The sequence below is a fragment of the Cetorhinus maximus genome, chromosome 2 (assembly GCF_964194155.1).
Source record: "Cetorhinus maximus chromosome 2, sCetMax3.hap1.1, whole genome shotgun sequence".
Taxonomy (NCBI): Eukaryota; Metazoa; Chordata; class Chondrichthyes; order Lamniformes; family Cetorhinidae; genus Cetorhinus; species Cetorhinus maximus.
Window position 1 is genome coordinate 188,599,454 of NC_135880.1, and position 20,485 is coordinate 188,619,938.

Sequence of the window (20,485 nt, forward strand, 5' to 3'; positions counted from 1 at the left end):
TTAAAGGGCAGTCGGTATTAATTCTGAGGGACAGTTGGAATCCTGGTTAGGGGAATTAAGGAGGGTGTAACAATAGAATATCTGATAGGACAGCATTAGGAAAAGGTTTGTTCTGTCAAACTTAGAGAAGTAAAATGAGACAAGGACCAGCAAGGAAATCCCTTCAGGATCTTAATCACCAGTGTGGAATAAAATTAGAACATGGAAGAGTTTATAACCCAGGAGATTATTAATGCAAGATACAGAGCCCTGCCATTTGTTTGAACTATGCTGCCTGTTTTCTATCTGAAAGGATATTTCCATAACTGAAACACAAGTGACACTGCACAACTAGAAAAATTCATTACTGTGTATGTGTATAAGTGAGAATATGTGTCTGTATCTTGTGTTTGTGTGGCTGTGCCTGTGTGTGTTTGAGTATGAATGTGCGTCTGAGTGTGTGTTTTCTGGGTGTCTGTGTTTTCTGCTGTGTGTGTTTATAAGTGTTTTTCCGTGTCTGGAACAGATTTCTCTTTTACATCTGAACAGGTGTCTGGACGGGTTGGTGTTGAAATTTGAAGTTGAAACCAAATGAAGTTAGAGGTAACAATGTGCAGACTGCAACAAAACCCAGAAAGACATAAACAGGCTTGTAGAGTTGATAGATAAATGGCAAATGAAATGTATTAAAGGGTGAGAGGGATCATTTTAGTAGGAAGGATAAGGAGGCCAGCTATTCTTTGGAATGTCAGAAACTAAATGAGGGAAAAGGAACCAAGAGAGCTGGGAATACAGGCACATATATCGCTGAAAGTTGCAATTTAGGTCAATAAGACTGTAAAGAGTGCAAACAAACTGCCAAGGTTCACTTTTAGAGGAATAGAATAAAAAGGCAGGGTGTTTATGTTAAATATATATTCACTTCTTCTGAGGCAGTTCATCAGTGTCGAGGGTGATGGGCTCTGAGATGCCTGATCAGTCCAATGTGTGATCTGTAGACTCTGCCACATGTGGGGCAGGTGGGCTTGAAGGGTGAGGTAGATGAGCTGTTTGGAGGCTTATGCACTCTCTCTGCCCCCTCAACTTTGTTCTGCACATCCTTGATGAAATCTCTCCATGTGTTCGGTGCCTTCTTGAATGAACCTTCTCCATTTTGGTAGGTCACAAGCCAGGGTCTCCCATGAGTCAGTGGGGATGTTTGATCTCTTCAGAGATGCTTTGAGGTCATCCCTAAAGTGTGAACTGTGTTGGATCACATTCTGAACATGGGGCCAGGTTTTTGCTGCCAGGATTGGGTCTGAATAGTGGCGGGCAACCAAAAAAAAAAGGTTTATCGAGGCAAAAGTCTAAAGGCTGATCAGAGCTGAAAGGGCTTACCCCTATGAAAGATAAGTTGCAGCCTCCCATCACAAATCAGGGGAGGAGCCAGTATTACAAACTTTGCCAGTTCAGGGGTTGTCATTCTCCTGACAGCAAGGTGAGCATCAGAGCAGTTGGCACAGCTGTTTGGACTCCATCTGAGCACAGGAAGGATGGTGCTGGAAATGGGCACAGCACCATCGGAAATCAAGGTCATTGGAGATGAGGAGCAGCAGCCTGCATAGGAAGGAACAGAGTGTTGAGCATCAGGAGGCCAGAAGAGAGGGACAAGAGGCCCGAATGAGAAGGAGGCACTACCCTGGGCACAGGATTGACTGTCAGACATGAAGATACATGTAGATGACTGAGAACCAGTGCTGAAGGAGACTGGGAACCTCTAGGCAGGTGGTTGCAACCACATGTGCCCATGCCAGTGTGAGCACCACACCTCACCCTACTAACCGTCAATGCCCTACCCGTACCAGTCAAGGTAACTGTGGCCTTGAATTTCTTTGCTGGTAGATCCTTTCAAGGAACAGCTGTGGACCTCTGCAGCATCTACGGGTGGCTGCACACTGCTGCATCACCCAGGTGACAGATGCCTCTTTGCCAAGGCTGGACAATGCATCAGATTCAAAACTGCTGTGGCATCACAGGCGCAGAGGGCACTGGGTTTTGCCACCATCACTGGATTCCCCCAAGTGCAGGGCATTATTGACTGGACCCATGTGGCTGTCAAGGCACCCAGTGACTGACCAGAAAGGTTTATTAACAGGAAGATTCACTCGGCTCATTCCTGGGATGAAGGGCTTATCTTATGAAGAAAGGTTGGACAGTTTGGGCCTATACCCATTGGAGTTAGGAAGAATGAGAGGTGATCTTGTTGAAATGTCTAAAACCCTGAGGGGACTTGATTGGGTGGATACAGGGAGCAAGCTTCCTCTTGTAGATGAAGCTAGACCCAGGAGACATGGTTTAAGAATAAGACCTCTCCCTTTTAAGATGGAGATGTGGAGAAATTTTTTCTCCCAGAGGATTGTTAGTTATTGGAAGTTTCCTCCACAGAGAGCACTGGGGGCTGGGTCATTGAATTTATTCAAGGCTGAGTTAGACAGGTTTTCGATAGACAAGAGAATCAAAGCTTATGGAGGCAGACAGGAAGGTGGAATCGAGACCACAACCAGATCAGCCATGATCTTATCAAATGGTGGAGCAGGCTCAAAGGGCTGAATGGCCAACTCTTTTTCCTGAGTCATATGTTCCCAGGTACCTATGAACACTACACTCCCTGAATATGCAGCTGGGCTGTGTGCACACTTTCCTGGTATCTGCCATAACTATTTCATTCTCCGCCGGGCTAACCAACTATAGCTGTTCCATCCCAACCTCCAAGTCCATGACTGGATTCTAGGGGAAAAGGATTATTCTTTGTGGAGATGTAGTCTCACCACTCCATAAGGTGCATACATAGAAGCACAGAGGAGTCACATCGAGGTGAATATCTGCTCACCGGAACTCTCACTGAGCTGTCTATTAGGCTGTTAAATAGGCACTTCTGTTGTCTGGACCGGTCAGGTGGTGCCCTGCAATCCACGCTTGCCAGGGTTTCTCGAATGGTTGTGGTCTGTTGCAAACTTCCCATGTGGTCCGACAAAGAGGAGTGACCCTTGAAGATGCGGAGAGAGTGAAAGGAGAATGGGGCAGGGATGTGGAGGGGAAACCTTCTGCTGCATGGGGTGGTCCGGCTGAATGTGGAGATGTCCAGGCCTGGGGCACCACAGTGAAATCTTGTCAGGAAGCCATAAATGTGAGGGATCATATGACCCAGCAAAGGCACAGCTAATACCTAGTGCCTGGGGGTTTTACCCAAGGGATATGAACGGTCCAAGCCAGGGTCTCCCATGAGTCAGTGGGCATGTTTGATATCACTGAATCCCCCACTGTCAACATCCTGGGGGTTACCATTGACCAGAAACTGATCTGGACCAGCCATATAAATACTGTGGCTACAAGAGCAGGTCAAAGGCTAAGAATCCTGCAGTGAGTAATTCACCTCCTGACTCCCCAAAGCCTGCCCACCATCAGAGCAGGGGCAGCCGGGCCTAGCGGGGTCTCCATAATAACCACCTCCTGGGCCTCAAGCGAGTGCAGCATGGCCTGTTACAAGCTGGTGATTGTGCAGCACAGAGAGAGCTCCTGGAGCCAGGAGAACCACTTCTGTGGCTTGTTTGACGCCGACCTGAATGAGAACGGGCTGGGATAGGCCGAGCGGGGGCGGAGCCCAGGCTCTCTGGGAGGCCAGCTACCTCCTTGATGTGTGATGCACCTCAGTGCTGAAGAGGGCTATCCGCACCTTCTGGATCATCCTGGACGGCGTCAACCAGATGTGGCTGCCCGTCATCTGCACCTGGCGCCTCAATGAGCAGCACTACAGCGGCCTGATCAGCCTCAACAAGGCAGAGACAGCAGCCAAACACAGAGAGGAGCAGGTTAAAATCTGGCGGAGATCTTTCAATACCCCACCACCCTCCATGGATCAACAGCACCCTTATTACTGCACCATCAGCAAGGCACGCTGCTCCAAGTGCGGAACATCTACTGAGCTGACAATCTGAGAGAGCCTGAAGGCCACCATCGCGCCAGCTTTGCCTTTCTGGAATGACGTGATTGTGCCACAGGTTAAGGCTGGCAAGCGAGTGCCGATTGCAGCCATGGCAACAGTTTGAGGGACATCGTCAAGCACCTTGCGGGTATGTCTGATGCTGCGTTCATGGAGCTCAGCCTGCCGAATGGTATTCCAATCGTTTACGAGCTGGATGCAAACCTGAAGCCCACTGGGCCCATGAAGTTCCTGGGAGATGAGGCGACTGTAAAGGCAGCCATGGAGGCTGGAGCAGCACAAGGCAAAGTCAAGATGTGAAGCAGGTAAAATGTTCCGCAAGCCTTTAGATGAAGGTGGTGCCTGTAAACTGCTACGAGTCTACAAACACTGCTGTACTTGTTGTTAAACCATTTTTAAAAAATGTTTCTGTACGCAGTTATTTATCATGAAGAATTGTTAAATTAAACATAATGGGATCTGCAAAAAAATTCTACAAGGCACAAGTCAGGAGTGTGATGGAATACTCCCCACTTGCCTGGATGAGTGCAGCTCCCACAACGCTCAAGAAGCTTGACACCATCCAGGACGAAGCAGCCCACTAGATTGGCACCCCATCCACAAACATTCACTCCCTCCACCGCTGACGCACAGTAGCAGCAGTGTGTACCATCTACCAAATGCCCTGCAGGAATTCACCAAGACTCCTTCGATAGCACATTCCAAACCCACGACCACTACCATCTAAAAGGACAAGGGCAGCAGATAGATGGGAACTCCACCACCTGGAAGTTCCCCTCTAAGCCACTCACCATCCTGACTTGGAAATATATCGCTGTTCCTTCACTGTCGCTGGGTCAAAATCTTGGAGCTCCCTCCCTAACAGCACTGTGGGTGTACCTACACCACATGGACTGCAGCGGTTCAAAAAGGCAGCTCACCACCACCTTCTCAAGGGCAACAAGGGATGTGCAATAAATGCTGGCCTAGCCAGTGACACCCGCATCCCATGAATAAATTTTAAAAATCTGTTCTGATGTGCCTAGTGTCAATAAATGAACCCATGAGTGTACCCAATCCCTTATGAGTGATTGGTGTCTTTATGCCATTATAAAAACAAGACACAGATGCTCCCAGGGACTGAGCAAACCAAGTATGATGATGGAGCTCTGAGAGATGTGGCATCTTCATCCTCTTTAGGCATATCCTTAGCCATTGGTTGGAACTCTTCATGGTGTGAGGGAGGCTGCTAGGGTTGCAAGTGGCATCCACTCCGGCCACCTTTAGGCCACCTGCATAACTGATCTGTATTCCATGGACATCAGTGCTCATGTTCTGAACTGACTGATCCAGGCTGCATTATGCACCAAGCATCTTGTGCATGTGAGTGTGCTGCTCCTGCATGCGCTCCAAGAGCTGTAGCAAGTGGCTCTCAATGAGGTTGGCCATCATTTCCTTGGAAGAGTTCATGCACTTGAAGCCACGAGGCATGGTCGAGCTCACCTGCTGCATGGACCATGGAAGCACATTGAGCACATGAAAGTTGGTGTTAGAGAGCTGAAGCCTCTGCAGTGCTAAGGGCTTCCACACAACCAAGTGATCAGCATGCTTTTGGACAATGCGAGGCACACCACAACACGCCCCACCCCCTCACCCCCTGCTGCCACTGTGCATACACAATGCATTCATTGGCCTCTTCAATGACCATCTTCCTCATACTCTGGCACTCTAGCTATGCTCGTTGGCTTTCTCCTTTATAGGCCTTATGGGAAGTGCAAGGGGGTCCCCTCCACTTGCCTTGGTCTTCTCTTGAACATTATTGTCAAGAAGGTATAATAATATAATGTTATTGGAAGTTACTTTAAAATGGAGTATAGTGGTGTCAGTGTCTGTGCATGTGTATTTGTGTGTGTCTTAATTGGATTAAAGCTAGCTGGCCTAGAGATGAAGTGAAAAGGGGGCAATTCGCATTTTGAAATAAACCATTCAAAAGAATGGATGAAATATTACACCTAGCCAGAAGAAGCTAAACAATGTGTTTATTTTTTCCAAAGCTTACTATTAAAACTGGTGCTATGAAAGGGGTTTTATTGTTAGAAGAGGTGAAGTTCAAAAGACCTTGTGACATAATGTGAATTTGCATTCAAAGAGGAAAATATGCATAAAGGAAGAAAAGGTAAAGGAGGAGGGATTATAAGATCGAAAGGCTCCAGCCTGTAAACCTCAAGCTGCTGTCTGCAAGGACCCAGAGCTGAAAGAAACTCATTTTGAATGTGACTGTCCGGGGTGTGCTTTACTAGGGGTCGGCTTAAATCTATGCATTTCACTGTTACCTTAATGGGGGTGTAACTAGGAGTCAGATTAATTAGGGGATTTTTTAAAGTTATAGTAGTAATTTTGTAAACATATGTATGTGCTTACAATATTTCTTGTATTAATATATACTTAATTTATTTTTATAAAAACCTCTTGAGACTCATTGGTCTTATTACTATTGAATTGAAAGCCTGCATCATGAAGCATACAAATTGCAAAAATAAATTATGACAGTTGTTTCAAGTTTCTCTCTGAGATTTGAACAACTCAGCATTTACCATTGGCTGTGTCATAATAATTATCCACCTGTTTCTCCTGTGAGGGCAAAAAAGAGAGAGTGAAAAGGCAGTGAAGTCTGTATGGACAAAGTCTGTAATTAATTTGGTGTACCGGACAGGTTTCTTGTTAGAAACAGTTTACTTTATTTACAGAACTCTTGAAGAAGCTACATGCTTGAACCAGGCTCACGACTAGAAAGTTCCACCTCTAAGATTACCCGCCCTTAGGGCTGATTCATCAATACAATCATATTACCCCTAAAAGAGTATAAAAGGTTTTACTTACAACCACTACATTCCTCCCCCTTTATTTTTTTTACATCCCTTATTTACAAGAATATCTTAATCCATAATTTATGCAAATATACACAGTTCATGTGATTATAGATTAAATCTCTGAGGTGGTTTTCTAATTCAGTTGGAATGGCATAGCTCTATGACTTGAGCTTCCACTACTGCATCAACTTGATCAGGAACTGCAGCATCAGAGACATCCTTAGACAATGACAGCTCAGAATGATTTACTTCAACAGAGACATCAGGTATGTCCATGTTATGTCGATTTGGCAGCTCAGGGATTAAAGGTTCAACATCAATTTCAGGTGGAGTAACTGGTTATTAGAGTGTCTCTCTACTTCTCAGATGATCCACATGTTTTTGAACAATCCGGTTTTCAACTTCCACTTGGAATGACGAAGGTCCAGTTTCAGAGACAATTACACCTCGGACCCAACTAGATCCATTCCCAAAATTTTGCACGCAAACTGTGTCTCCCACAGTAAATTTTCGAGCTTTTCTATGAATATCATGATTCACTTTCTGACTACCCTGGTGCTTCTGTACCTTCCTCTCTAAGTTTGGAAACACCAGACTTAACCTTGTATGAAGGTGGCATTTCATCAGTAATTCAGAAGGCGTTGAACCCACAGTTGTACAAGGCGTCATGCGATAGTTGAGAAGAAATAGTGAAATTCGTGTTTCTAATGTTCCTTTGGATAACTTCTTCATCCCTCTTTTGAAGGTCTGCACTGCTCTTTCTGCTAACCCATTGGATGAGTGATGATATGGCGCTGTTTTAATATGTTTACTCCAATTTAAACTCATGAATCTCTGGAGTGCCATACGAGTGAAAGCAGCACCTTTATCCAAAACTATGGTTTCCAGCAGACCACGTACGCTAAAACACTGACGCAGCTTTTCAATAGTTGCACACGATAGTTGGTGATCTAACTTCATACACATCCATTCACTTAGAATGCGCATTGATGATCAATTAAATCATGGGCCAGAATTTTACATCTTGCAGGCGGGCTCGCGCCCAACACAAATGGAAGTGATATAGCACAAGTTGATGTTGGGTGAGCATCCCAACATCGTCTCGAACACGAGCAATCTTCAGGTTGGCGGGCGCATGCGGGTATCGGAGCCGTGCCCACCAAGCATTGAGGGGCCACTAAGTCCATTAAAAGGGAAAATGATCCTGATTTTACATTGCCTGTGCGATTTCAAAATGTTTGAAATGACCTTTTCCTTTGAACCCAAAGTACTCAGTGCCCATGCAATAAAGTTTAGAGCCACTCACATCCAGCATGAGATACTGGCGTGCCCTGTACCTACAAAACAACTGAAGCATACTCAGGCCATTAAGACAAAAGCAAAATTTATATCATGTTGACACTCACAGGAAATGAACATAACGATGTAAGGTGTTACTGGTCACACCAGTAAACAAATTAACAAAACATAGCTGAACAGAAGATAACCCGCGAACAGTCCCTCTTGTGTTCATGGTGCCTTAAACATATATTGGCAAATGCTGCTTCTTTTTGCCACCTGCCCCTCCACCCCACCGTTGCATTGGAGACAGCCTGCTGACTGTGCTGTCCAGTTGGCCTTGATGACCCTGGTGGGTGTCCTGTGGACAGTGGAGCCCCTGCTGGCCCTGTCTGGGAGGGGCCGGGCAGAGCCAGGGCTGGCATCTCCCCGGCGATCGCAGCCTCATCAGATGCCACAGTCACTGGCAGAGGGGCAGAGGAGCTGCTGCCATCATCCAGAGCGCTCTGAGAAGAGCCCACAGAGACGACAGGCAGCTCGTGTGCCAACGTGAGGTCACTGTGGACCTCCCTGCTCACCACTGATGGACGGGCACCTAGCTGGCATACAGGGTGACACATCCATCTCCCACACTGGCACTGACCTCCTGAAGTTATTGCCTGTGTGAGGGCTTGCAGGACTGAGTGCAACCTCAGGAACCCCTGATCCTGTCCCTGGAGCAGCCTCTCCACGAGAGCCGCCACTCTCTCAATGGGGGAGGCAGTGCACTCGGCCATGAGGGGCAGTGCAGTGCTCATCCTCCGCATGGACTCCTCCATAACAGAGACCATGTCTGCATACCCTCATGGATCTCCACCAGATCCTCCTGCACATCCCACTGGATATCCAGCATCTGTTGCCTAATGGATGGCTCCAGAAGCTCATCTGCTTTCAAATTAGCATCATCCTGATCTCCAGCAGTCCTCTGACTCTGGCACCTGGGCACTGTCTGCCTCCGCCTGCACCTCAAGCAAGTGTGAAGTGCCCTGAACGCTAAGGACCGACATTCTAGCCGATGATCTAATGCCCACCAAGATGCCGATATCTGCGCTGGGGATTGGTTCAGAGAGGGGGTGTGGCACAGGGGCATCTAAAGCCCCATGGTCCTCTGGTGTCAAGGGTGGCTCCTCGGGGTCCTGCGTTCAAATGCAAGCTAGCGATTCTAAGGGAGAACAAAGACATGTCATTAGTTTAAGCCATCACAATGTCACTGTGCATGCCAGGCGCCTTGGTGAAACAATAGAGATCTGCATCATGGTGCCATCGTCTTTCAATGATCAATGGGGGTGATTCAGGTTTGAGATAATGATGAGACTACACAAGAATGTTTGCACAATCTGACACACTCACTTCTGTGCACTGCACTCTTACATTCGTCAGAGACCTTTACCTTGCCACGACCATGGGTGGCAGCTCTCCAGCTCCAAGGCATCCATCTCGTACCTCATCAGAATGAGGTTTGGGGGGCCTTTGTCCTCGACAGGGCCATGACACCAATGAAAGAACTAGGACAGGGTCCTAGGCAATAAATACTGGGCTAGCCAGCAACACCCGCATCCCATGAATGAATAAAAAAACTCCTAGTCCTGCTGTTTGCAGATTGACTACAATTCATGGGACTAATACATCACATCCTGTCAAAATAGTAATGATGGTCAACAGTTTAAGATACATCCTTGCAAAGGATTAAATGCACCATATCACAACATGTCCTACACCAGAATCATCCCAGGAATCTCATAGAGTCATAGAGGTCTCCAGCACAGAAAAAGCCCTTCGGCCCATTGAGTCTGCGCTGGTCAATCATGTACCTAACTATTCTAATCCCATTTTCCAGCACTAGGCCCATAGCCTTGTATACCATGGCATCGCAAGTGCACATCCAAATACTTCTTAAATGTTATGAGGGTTTCTGCCTCTACTACTCCTTCAGGCAGTGAGTTCCAGATTCCCACCACCCTCTGGATGAAAAAAGTCTTTCTCACATCCCCTCTAAATCTCATGCCCCTTACCTCAAATCGATGCCCCCTGGTTATTGATCCCTCCACCAAGGGGATAAGTTCCTTCCTGTCTACCCTATCAATGCCCCTCATAATTTTATACACCTCAATCATGTCCCCTCTCAATCTCCTCTGCTCCAGGGAAAATAACCCCAGACTATCCAATCTCTCCTCATAACTAAAACTCTCCAACCCAAGCAACATCCTGGTAAATCTCCTCTGCACTCTCTCTGGTGCAATCACATCCTTCCTAGAATGTGGATTCCAGAACTGCACGCAGATACTCTAGCTGTGGCTTAACCAGCGTTTTATACAGTTCCAGCATAACCTCCCTGCTCTTATATTCTATGCCTCGGCTAATAAAGGCAAGTATCCCATATGCCTTCTTAACGACTTTATCTACCTTAAGGGACCGGTGGACATGTACACCAAGGTCCGTCTGATCCTCGGTACTTCCCAGGGTCCTACCATTCATTGTGTATTCTCGTGCCTTGTTTGTCCTGCCCAAGTGCATCACCTCACACTTATCTGGATTAAATTCTATTTGCCACTGATCAGCCCATCTGACCAGCCTGTCTATATCCTCCTGTAATCTAAGGCTATCCTCTTCACTATTTACCACCCCACCAACTTTCGTGTCATCCGCAAACTTACTGATCAACCCTCCTACATTCAAGTCAAAATTGTTTATATATACCACAAACAGCAAGGGGCCCAACACCAATCCCTGTGGAACCCCACTGGATACAGGCATCCAGTCACAAAAACACCCCTCAACTATCACTTTCTGCTTCCTGCCACTCAGCCAATTCTGGATCCAATTTGCCAAATTGCCTTGGACCCCATGGGCTCTTACCTTTGTTATCAGTCTCCCATGTGGGTCCTTATCAAAAGCTCTGCTGAAGTCCAAGTAGACTACATCAAATGCACTTGGTCACCTCTTCGAAAAATTCAATCAAATTGGTCAGACATGACCTCCCCTTAACAAAACCATGCTGACTGTCCTTGATTAATCCCTGCCTCTCCAAATGTAGATTAATTCTGTCCCTCAGAACTGTTTCCAATAGTTTCCCCATCACTGAGGTTAGAATGCCTGGCCTGTAGTTCCCCAGCTTAACCCTTCCTCCCTTCTTGAATAACGGTACCACACTGACTGTCCTCCATTCCTCTGGCACCTCTCCTGTGGCCAGAGAGGTATTGAAAATTATTGTCAGCACCCGTGCTATCTCCTCCCTTGCCTCACTCAACACCCTGGGATACATTTCATCCAGGCCTGCAGATTTATCTACTTTTAAGCCTGCCAGACCACTTCGAACCTCCTCCCTTTCTATGCTAACTTCTTTAATTATATCACAGCCCTTCTGCCTATTTTCCATACCCATGTCGTCCCTCTCACTTGTGAACACCGACACAAAATATTCATTTGGAACCCTACCTAGTCTTCCGGCACCACACACAAATTACCACTATGGTCCTTAATGGGCCCTACTCTTTCCCTAGTTATCCTCTTACTCTTAATGTACTTGTAAAATAACTTTGGATTTTCCTTTCTGTTACCTGCCAATGTTTCTTCATACCCCCTTTTTGCTTTCCTAATTTCCTTTTTAAGTTCCCCGCTACACATTCTATACTCCTCTAGGGCTTCTGCTGTTTTGAGCCCTCAGTATCTGCCGTAAGCTTCCCTTTTTCTCTTTATCTAATCCTGTATAATTTCTCGACATCCAGGGTTCCCTGGATTTGTTGGTCCCACCCTTTATCTTTACTGGAAAATGTTGGCCCTGTACTCTCCCTATTTCCTTCTTGAATGAGTCCCACTGCTCTGATGCAGATTTTCCTAAAAGTAGCTGCTCCCAGTCCACTCTGGCCAAATCATATCTGATATTATTTAAATAGGCCTTCCCCTAATTTAGAACTCTGATTTCTGGCCCATCCTTGTCCTTTTCCATAACAACCTTGAATCTAACGAAGTTATGATCACTATCTGCAAAATGCTCCCCCACTGATACCTCTGCCACTTGCCCGGCTTCATCCCCTGAAATTAATTCTAGGACTGCCCCCCACTCTTGTAGGACCTTCTACGTACTGGCTTAAAAAGCTCTCCTAGATGCATGTTAAGAATTCCACTCTCTCCGGACCTATCACACTATGACTAACCCAGTTAATGCTGGGGAAGTTGAAATCCCCCACTATTACTACCCTATTATTTTTACACTCCTCTGAAATTTGCCTACATACCTGATCTTCTATTTCTCTCTGACTGTATTGGGGCCTACAGTACACTCCCAGCAATGTGATTGCTCCTTTTTTGATTTTATGTTCTACTCATATGGCTTAATTTGAGGAGCCTTCTAAGATGTCATCCCTCCTTACTACTGTAATTGATTCCTGGATCAATATTGGGATACCCCCCTCTTTTACCTCCTTCCCTGTCTCACCTGAAGACCCTTTATCCTGGAATATTGAGCTGCCAATCCTGCCCCTCTCTCAACCATGTCTCTGTGACAGCAATGACATCATTCTTCCATGTGTTAATTTGTGTCCTCAACTCATCTGCCTTATTCGGCAGACTCCTTGCATTAAAATAAATACCATCCAACTTTGTGCCTTAACTGGCCTATAAATTCTATGCCTTCCAGAGCCACTTGGCTTTCTCTTTAAATTTTGGCTGTGCATCTCCCCATGCTGAACCTCCTCTCAGGATCCCATCCCCCTGTCAAGTTAGTTTAAACCCTCCCCAACAGCACTAGCAAACCTCCCCGCAAGGATGTTGGTCCCATTCTGGTTCAGGTGCAACTTATCCACCTTGTACTGGTTCCACTGCCCCCAGAAACCATCCCAATGTCTCAGAAATCTAAAGCCCTCCCTCCTGCACCATCTCTCCAGCCATGCATTCATCTGGACTAACCTCCTATTTCTATACTCACTGGCGTGTGGCACCAGAACTAATCCAGAGATTACTACCTTTGAGGTCCTGTTTTTTAATCTGCTTCCTAGCTCCCTAAATTCTGCTTGCAGGACCTCATCCCTCTTTTTACCTATGTCTTTGGTAATCTAAAGACCCCTTTCCTGCACCATGCTTCCACCCAGGCATTGACTCTTTCTATTTCTACTCTCACTCGTGTATGGAACTGGCATTAACCCAGAGATTACCATCTTCGAGGTCCTACCTTTTAATTCCTTCCCTATCACCTGAAAACCTGGCTGTAGCACTCAATACCTGCCCTCTTTATGTAGCTGGTACCAATGTGTAGCACAACTTTTGCCTCACTTCCTTCTATCTGAAGAATGTTCCCTCTCCATGATGGCCTTTACCCTGTTACCAGGGTGAAACACACCATGTGGGACTCACATGGCGATTGTACAAGTGCCCGCCTGTTCCCCCTAACCATGGAATCTCCTGTAATGATTGAACTTACACTCTTTGCTGCCCCTAGCCCATTGGTGCCATAGCCTGGGCTGCACTCCTTCAATTTGGTGTCAGTCCCAGCAGTCTCCACTGTTTAGTGCTGGTTTGAGAGTGCCACACACCCTGAAGATCCTGCCTCTTCCTGCTCCCTTCAAATGGCAACCTGCCTACTATCCTGAACACTGCCTGTGGGGTGACCATATCCTGGAATGTACGATCCAGGAAACTCTCACCCTTCCTGATGCTTGGCAGTGACTCCAGCTGGGAAATCCTGAGCTCTATTTGAAACAGCTGGAGACACTTCCTGCATACGTGGTCCCCAAGACACATGAAGAGCCATAAAGTTCCCACCTGCCCATACATGATCAAAGAAAAAAAATCTATTCCCTCTTTTGAAATCTAGTTTTACTTATTCTTTCAGGGGATGTGAGTGTCGCTGGCAAGGCAATGGTCACCAGCATTTGTTGCCCATCCTTAATTGCCCTTGAACTGAGTGGCTTGCTCAGCCATTTCAAAGGGCAGTTAAGAGTCAACCACATTGCTGTGGGTCTAGAGTCACATGTAGGCCATACCTGGTAAGGATGGCAGATTTCCTTTCCTAAAGGACATTAATGAGCCAGATGGGTTTTTATGACAATCAATGAAAGTTTAATGGTCACCACTACTGATGCTAGCTTTCAATTCCAATTTTTAAAAAAATGAATTTAACTCCACCAGCTGCCAAGGTAGGATTTGAACCCATATCTCCAGAACATTAGCCTGGACCGCTAGATTATTAGTCAAGTGACATTACCACCAACTCGATTTTAATTAATGCCCCTAGACTCGTTCTGTGCCAATACTCCTAATGCTAATTCTCCTAGCATTGTACTTACCCCAATTGAAATGTTATTAGTTAGTTAAACTGGTTAAGCTATAAATTTAATACAATATTTTATAATTTCCTGGTTCTAGTTTTAAAAAACAGGCTGTCTCTGCCCCTGGAAGGTGAGTGTAGGCCCCAAGCCTCGCCCTCTATTTATCCTCTGCCCGAGTATAGGTGTCCCTCGCAGGTCCGGCTGGCTCCACTTCTGGGAGGTGAGTGAAGGCCCTGAGCCTCATCCTCTATTTATCCGCAGCCCGAGTAGAGGTCTCCCTCACAGGTCCATTTGTCCCCGCTCCTGGAAAGTGAGTGAAGGTCTTGAGCCTTGCTCTCTTGACAACTTAATTCAGTTTTACGGGCATAGAATGGTTTTATCACTTCAGAGACTGGTTCATTCGGCCATCCTTACAGTATCTGTTCTCAGACTTTTGATAAAATTGGATCCCAGTTTGTCCAATTCTTTATATGCTTTGCACAGACCAGTGAGGAGCCCAGGAAATTCAACACAAGTAAAACTTCTTGTGGTAATGGTGTATGTACAATGCTATCTGGTAAAGGAAGATGACTGAGGGTGTCTGGCATTGCTATGTGCACTCCCAGATGGTATGCATATTTACTCATAGGCTTAGTCATATGCTGACAAAATCAAGGCCCATTGTTGAATTCTAGCTATCTATGTTGAATTGAGGCTATCAGCGGAATTGCTTTATCTTTACTAAATAAACCCATGATCGGACACTATGGTGAAATGTCGACCATGGAAAAATTGATGCAATTTCCTTACTCCAAATTTTATGGATAAACCTTCTTTTTCAAGTTGTAAATAACCCTTCTCAGTTACAGAAAGGGTTCTGGAGACATATCCTATTGGCCTTTTGGAACCATTTTCCATCCTGAGTAACAATACCACTCCCACCCTGTAGGGAGGTGCATCACAGGTTAATATTAATTATTTTGATGGGTCAGAATGTACTAGCAAACATGATGAGTGTAAAAGCTTCTTGACTTTTACAAAAGCTTCTTCTTGTGCCTTCCATGACCAAAGACGGTTCTTCTTCAACAATAAGATTAAAGGGGCTAACATAGTAGACAAGTTTGGCAAGAAGTGACCATAATAATTTATCATGCTCAAAAAAGACTTAAGTTCAGTGACACTGGTAGGAGAGGGCACCTCCTTGATTGCCCTGACTTTCTACCCTACTGGATGCAACACTTGGACATCCACTCGGTGACACAAGTAAGTGACTTCAGTCACTTTGAAAGTACACTTCTCTTTCTTTAATCATACACCAGCTTCCAAAAATCTCCTTAAAACCTTTTCCAGGTTGGCCAGATGTTCGGCTTCCATTGATCCTGTGATCAGGACATCATTCTGGTACAGCACTACCGTGGAAGTTTTTGTAGTAGGCTTTCCCTGGCTCTTTGGAAAATTGCACAGGGTAGGCGTGTATATTGGTACAAGCCCTTGTGCGTGTTGATGGTTACACACCCTCTAGATATGCTGTCCAGCTCTAGCTGTTGGTATACATGGCTCAAGTCCAGTTTGGTGTAGATTATTCCTCCAGCTAGCTTTGTGTACAAATCTTCAATCCTCTGGATAAAATATTTATCTAATTAGCAGCCCTGTTCACAGTTAATTTGTAGTCTCCGCAAATGCAAATAGTTTGATCTGGTTTCATCACAGGAACTATGGACGCTGACCATTCTGAAAATTGGGCTGGCTGGATTATGCCTAACTTCTCTCAGGGGCACAATTCTGCATCCAACTTCTCCTTTAAGGTGCAAGGCACAGGTCTGGCCTTAAAAAACCAGGGTATTGCCTCCAAATCTACATATATTTTTGCTCGTAGGCCTTTTATCTTTCCCAACCCGCCACAAAATACCCTGTCGTACTTGTTTAACAGCTCAGGAATTCTTCCTATTTTAACTTGAAATATTTCTGACCAGTTGAGCTTAATTTCTTTTAACCAATCGCAGCCCAGAAGTCTAGGCCCTTCACCTGATCACTGGAAGCTGGGCTGTCTGTTGCCTATAGGACACAGGTACAGTGGCGATGTCCTTCACCTGTATTGACTCTCTAATGTACGTCTTCAGCTGAGCCATGACTTGCTCCAGATTCAGAGGCTGGGTACCTTCCCTTAGGTGTTTAAATGTGTATTCTCTCACCACTGTGGTCGATGCTCCCGTGTCTACCTCCATGTCTAGAGGCTTTCCATTTACCTGAAGGGTGACGGTGACTGGTTCAGTTTTCACTGCTTTGACATTGTATAGGGAATAGATATCAGTATCAGCAGCTTCTAGTTCAGTTATATTGTGCACTTCAATCATTTTGGTCTGCTGTCTGATTGGCTGTCTGATTTCGCCCTACATTGTTTTATTACATGTTTTTGCATATGACAATAGTGACTTTCTGCCTATTTACATCTGCAAGTTTCCGATACATGGTTACCCCCATATCGGTAACAAATTAATTTCTGAATCGCTGCTGAAATGCTCCCAATATGCCTTTTCTTTTTTCTAGCAGTAGAGACTGTCTCCCGCTTCACGGTTGTCTCCCTGGTTTTTGCCCCACGCCCGGCAGAAGGTTTTCCCCCCAACTGTAGCACGGCGCCATGTTGCACACTCGGTAAAGTCTGCGAGTCCCTCTCAGCTCTCTCCATTGCTCGCGCTATCTCTATGGCACGCATCAAATCAAAATTAACTTCCACAAGTAATCAGCGTTGAATGGCGTCATCATGTATGCCACAAACCAAGCGGTCTTGCAACATGTCATTGAGTGTATCTCCGAAGTCGCAGTTCTCAGTCAACTGTTTCAACGTCACGGTATAATTTGCAGTTGACTCACCCGGGGCCCATTACTCTGGAGTTGAACTTCAATCTTTGCATAATCATGATAGCTTTGGCTGAAAATGTGTCCTCACGAGGTCTACCAGCTCATTAAAAGATTTGGAATCGGGCACATTCGGACTATGGATGAGGTTATACGTCTTGCTCCCACAGACACTTAAAATAATTACTTTCTGCTTCTCCTCTGCTGTTATTTCATTCACCATGAAATAAAAACCTAGGAGCTCTACGTACTGCTTCCAGTCTCCCATGGACAAGCCATAAGGGTCGATTCTGCTGAAGAGTGGCATGACTGGTTAGTATAATTTTCTCTTTCATTAAAAATCGATATACACACATTCAGAAGACGAGGTGCAGCATCGGACCTATTTATCCTCGTCTCCAATTGTAATAAACTTGGTTTACCGGACAGGTTTCTTGTTAGAAACAGTTAACTTTATTTACAGAGCTCCTGAAGAAACTATATGCTTGAACCAGGTCCACAATTAGAAAGCCCCTAAGATTACTCGCTCTTAGGGCTGATTCACCAATACAATCGCATGATCCCTAAAACAGTATGAAAGGTTTTACTTACAATCACTCCAAGGTCAGTTGCTCAAAATCCTTCACCAAAATCTGACCCACTGTGTGTAGTCCTAATCTTCATGTTACAAAAAAGAATATAGAAACACCGGAGAACATGCAGGAAAAGCTAAGCGGTTATTATCAGAATTAAGAAGAGGCAACAGCCAGCGATAATCAAGCTGGATGGGGCTCTTTTCTCTGAAAAAGAGAAGCCTGAGAGGAGACCCGACAATGGTCATTAAAATTTTAAAGGGGCTTAACGTGGTGGGTTTGTAGGTGAGCCAGATTTTTTTTTCATGGCATGTGGACACCAAGACCAGCATTTGTTGCTCATCCCTAATTTCCTTTGAACTGAGTGGCTTGCTAGGCCATTTCAGAGGGTAGTTCAGAATCAACCACATTGAAAGGATTGGGCAAGCACATTGTGGGTTCATGTGTTAAGGCAAAGCACACGCGAACAATTATGCTTCAGCAGAAAGATTGAATACCTCAGAGCTGTGTGTGTGTGTTGTGGGGGTGGGGGGGCGGCGGGGGCAGTGTGGGGCTGTGTGTGCTCTGCTCAAAAGTGAAACTGAGACTGGATTGCATGACACATTCCCCTTCTAGTGATGTTATACTGATATCCCTAAAGGGACATTACAATACTGGGAGGCACAGTTATATAGAATTACACAGAATCTATACATAGAAACAGCTCATTCAGTCCAACTGCTTTGTCAGTTTATATATCCCACATGAACCTTCTCTCACCCTAAATACTTCATCCTATCCTGCCCCACAACCCCCATATTGTCTATTCCCTTCTCTCATACGTGTGCATTAAGCCTCTCATTAAAAGCAACACTACTATCAGATTCAGCCACTCCATGCGACAGTAAGTTCCACATTGTCACCACTGTCTGTGTGGAGAAGTTCTACCTAAAGTCTTTATTTGGTCTGTTCATGATTATCTTACATTTATGTCTTAGCAGGAGACAGTGGTGTCATAGCAATGCCATTGGATTAGTAATCTAGTGGCCCAGGCTAATGCTCTGGGGACAGAAGTTCAAATCTCACCACAGCAGCTGGTTGAATTTAAATTCAATTAATAAAATCTCAGTAATGGCGATAATGAAAATATCATGGCTTGTCATAAAAACACATCTAGTTCACTAGTGGTGTCCTTTAGGGAACAAAATCTGCCACCCTTCCCCGGTCTGGCCTACATGTGACTCCAGACCCGGAGCTTATGAGTGATTGGTGCCTTGTGTCTTATACAGTAAATAAGCCCAAGGTATCATATCACTGTAATAACACAACATGGTGCTCAGCAGTGCTGAGAAAGGTGGCAGCAAGATTAAGTACAGGTACAATATCACGAACAGCCTTAGATCATGTTACATGGCATGAGAAGACTTTTGGTCAGACCACAACAAAGTCGCAGTGTTTGAGAGTGTTGAAAATGTAGCATGGTGACTGTGAACAAAAGCTTTGGAGATACCAATCCATGATCTCTACCACCTAGGAGGACAAGGGCAGCAAATACGTAGGAACACCACCACCTGGAAGTTCCCCTCCAAGTCACTCACCATCCTGACTTGGAAATATATCACCGTTCCTTCACTGTCGCCAGGTCAAAATCCTGGAACTCCCTTCCTAACAGCACTGTGGGTGTCCTAACAGCACTGTGGGTGTACTTACAACACATGGACTGCAGCGGTTCAAGACGTCAGCTCACCACCAGCTTCTCAAGGGCAACTAGGGATAAGCGATAAATGTTGTTTTAGCCAGTGATGCTCACATCCCATGAAAGAGTAAAAAAGCAAGTTAGTGCTCAAATAATGAGCTGCTAAGCAGACTGGCCCCTCGTGGTGAGATTGCAGTGCTTAGCCTGTCAGTTCCGTGAGTGAGGCAGCGCATCAAGAGGACTAGCTCCGGGTTAGCTCAGTCAGGAAAGACAAGTCACCAGGGCGTGGGTTGGATCAATAACGAGCAAGGGAGAGTCGAACAAAACAAAACTTCATAAAAATTAGGCCTGAGAAGGTTATGATTTTAACGAAGTTCAGGAGTTGCTGAATAGTAAATTGAATAAAAAGCAAAGACGCTATTACTCTGTGGTGCATTCCCGCCACAGCTCAGTATCGTGGGCGGAGCTTCTGAAAAGTGCGTGAAAGCGGCTCCAGCAACACCCATCCCAGATACTACAAAAGAAGGAAGGTCAAAGGGATATTGTCAGAATGTCCACAAAATTGCCCAGTTTGAATTGGTATGCAGCTGAACTACTATCTGAATTCAAAATGTTTAAACAATGGGCTGAGCTATGGTTTCTGAACCAAACAAGCAAACCATAAAAATTTGCCAAGCAATTGGGAATGAAGGTCTACACAGGCTGAACGTGCCAGGATTATCAGGAGAAGAGCCAAAGGATCCCCAAAAGATATGGACTACATTGGAAGACCAGTTCAGAATCAGGTTAAAGTTCCGTATTCCAATAGTACTGAATACATGTGCTCCAGAACTTGCCATGCCCCTAGCCAAGCTGTTCCAGTACAGCTACAACACTGGCATCTACCCGGCTATGTGGAAAATTGCCCAGGTATGTCCTGTACACAAAAAGCAGGACAAATCAAACTCGGCCAATTACCTATCAGCCTACTCTCGATCATTAGTAAAGTAATGGAAGGGGTCATCAACAGTGCTATC

At 45.5% G+C, this 20,485-nt stretch overlaps 1 pseudogene; it reads left to right on the plus strand.

Moving 5' to 3' along the window:
- The first annotated feature begins 3,490 nt into the window (after window positions 1-3,490).
- LOC144690876 (phosphoglycerate mutase 2 pseudogene) lies at window positions 3,491-4,286 on the plus strand (annotated as a pseudogene).
- Window positions 4,287-20,485: the final 16,199 nt, after the last annotated feature.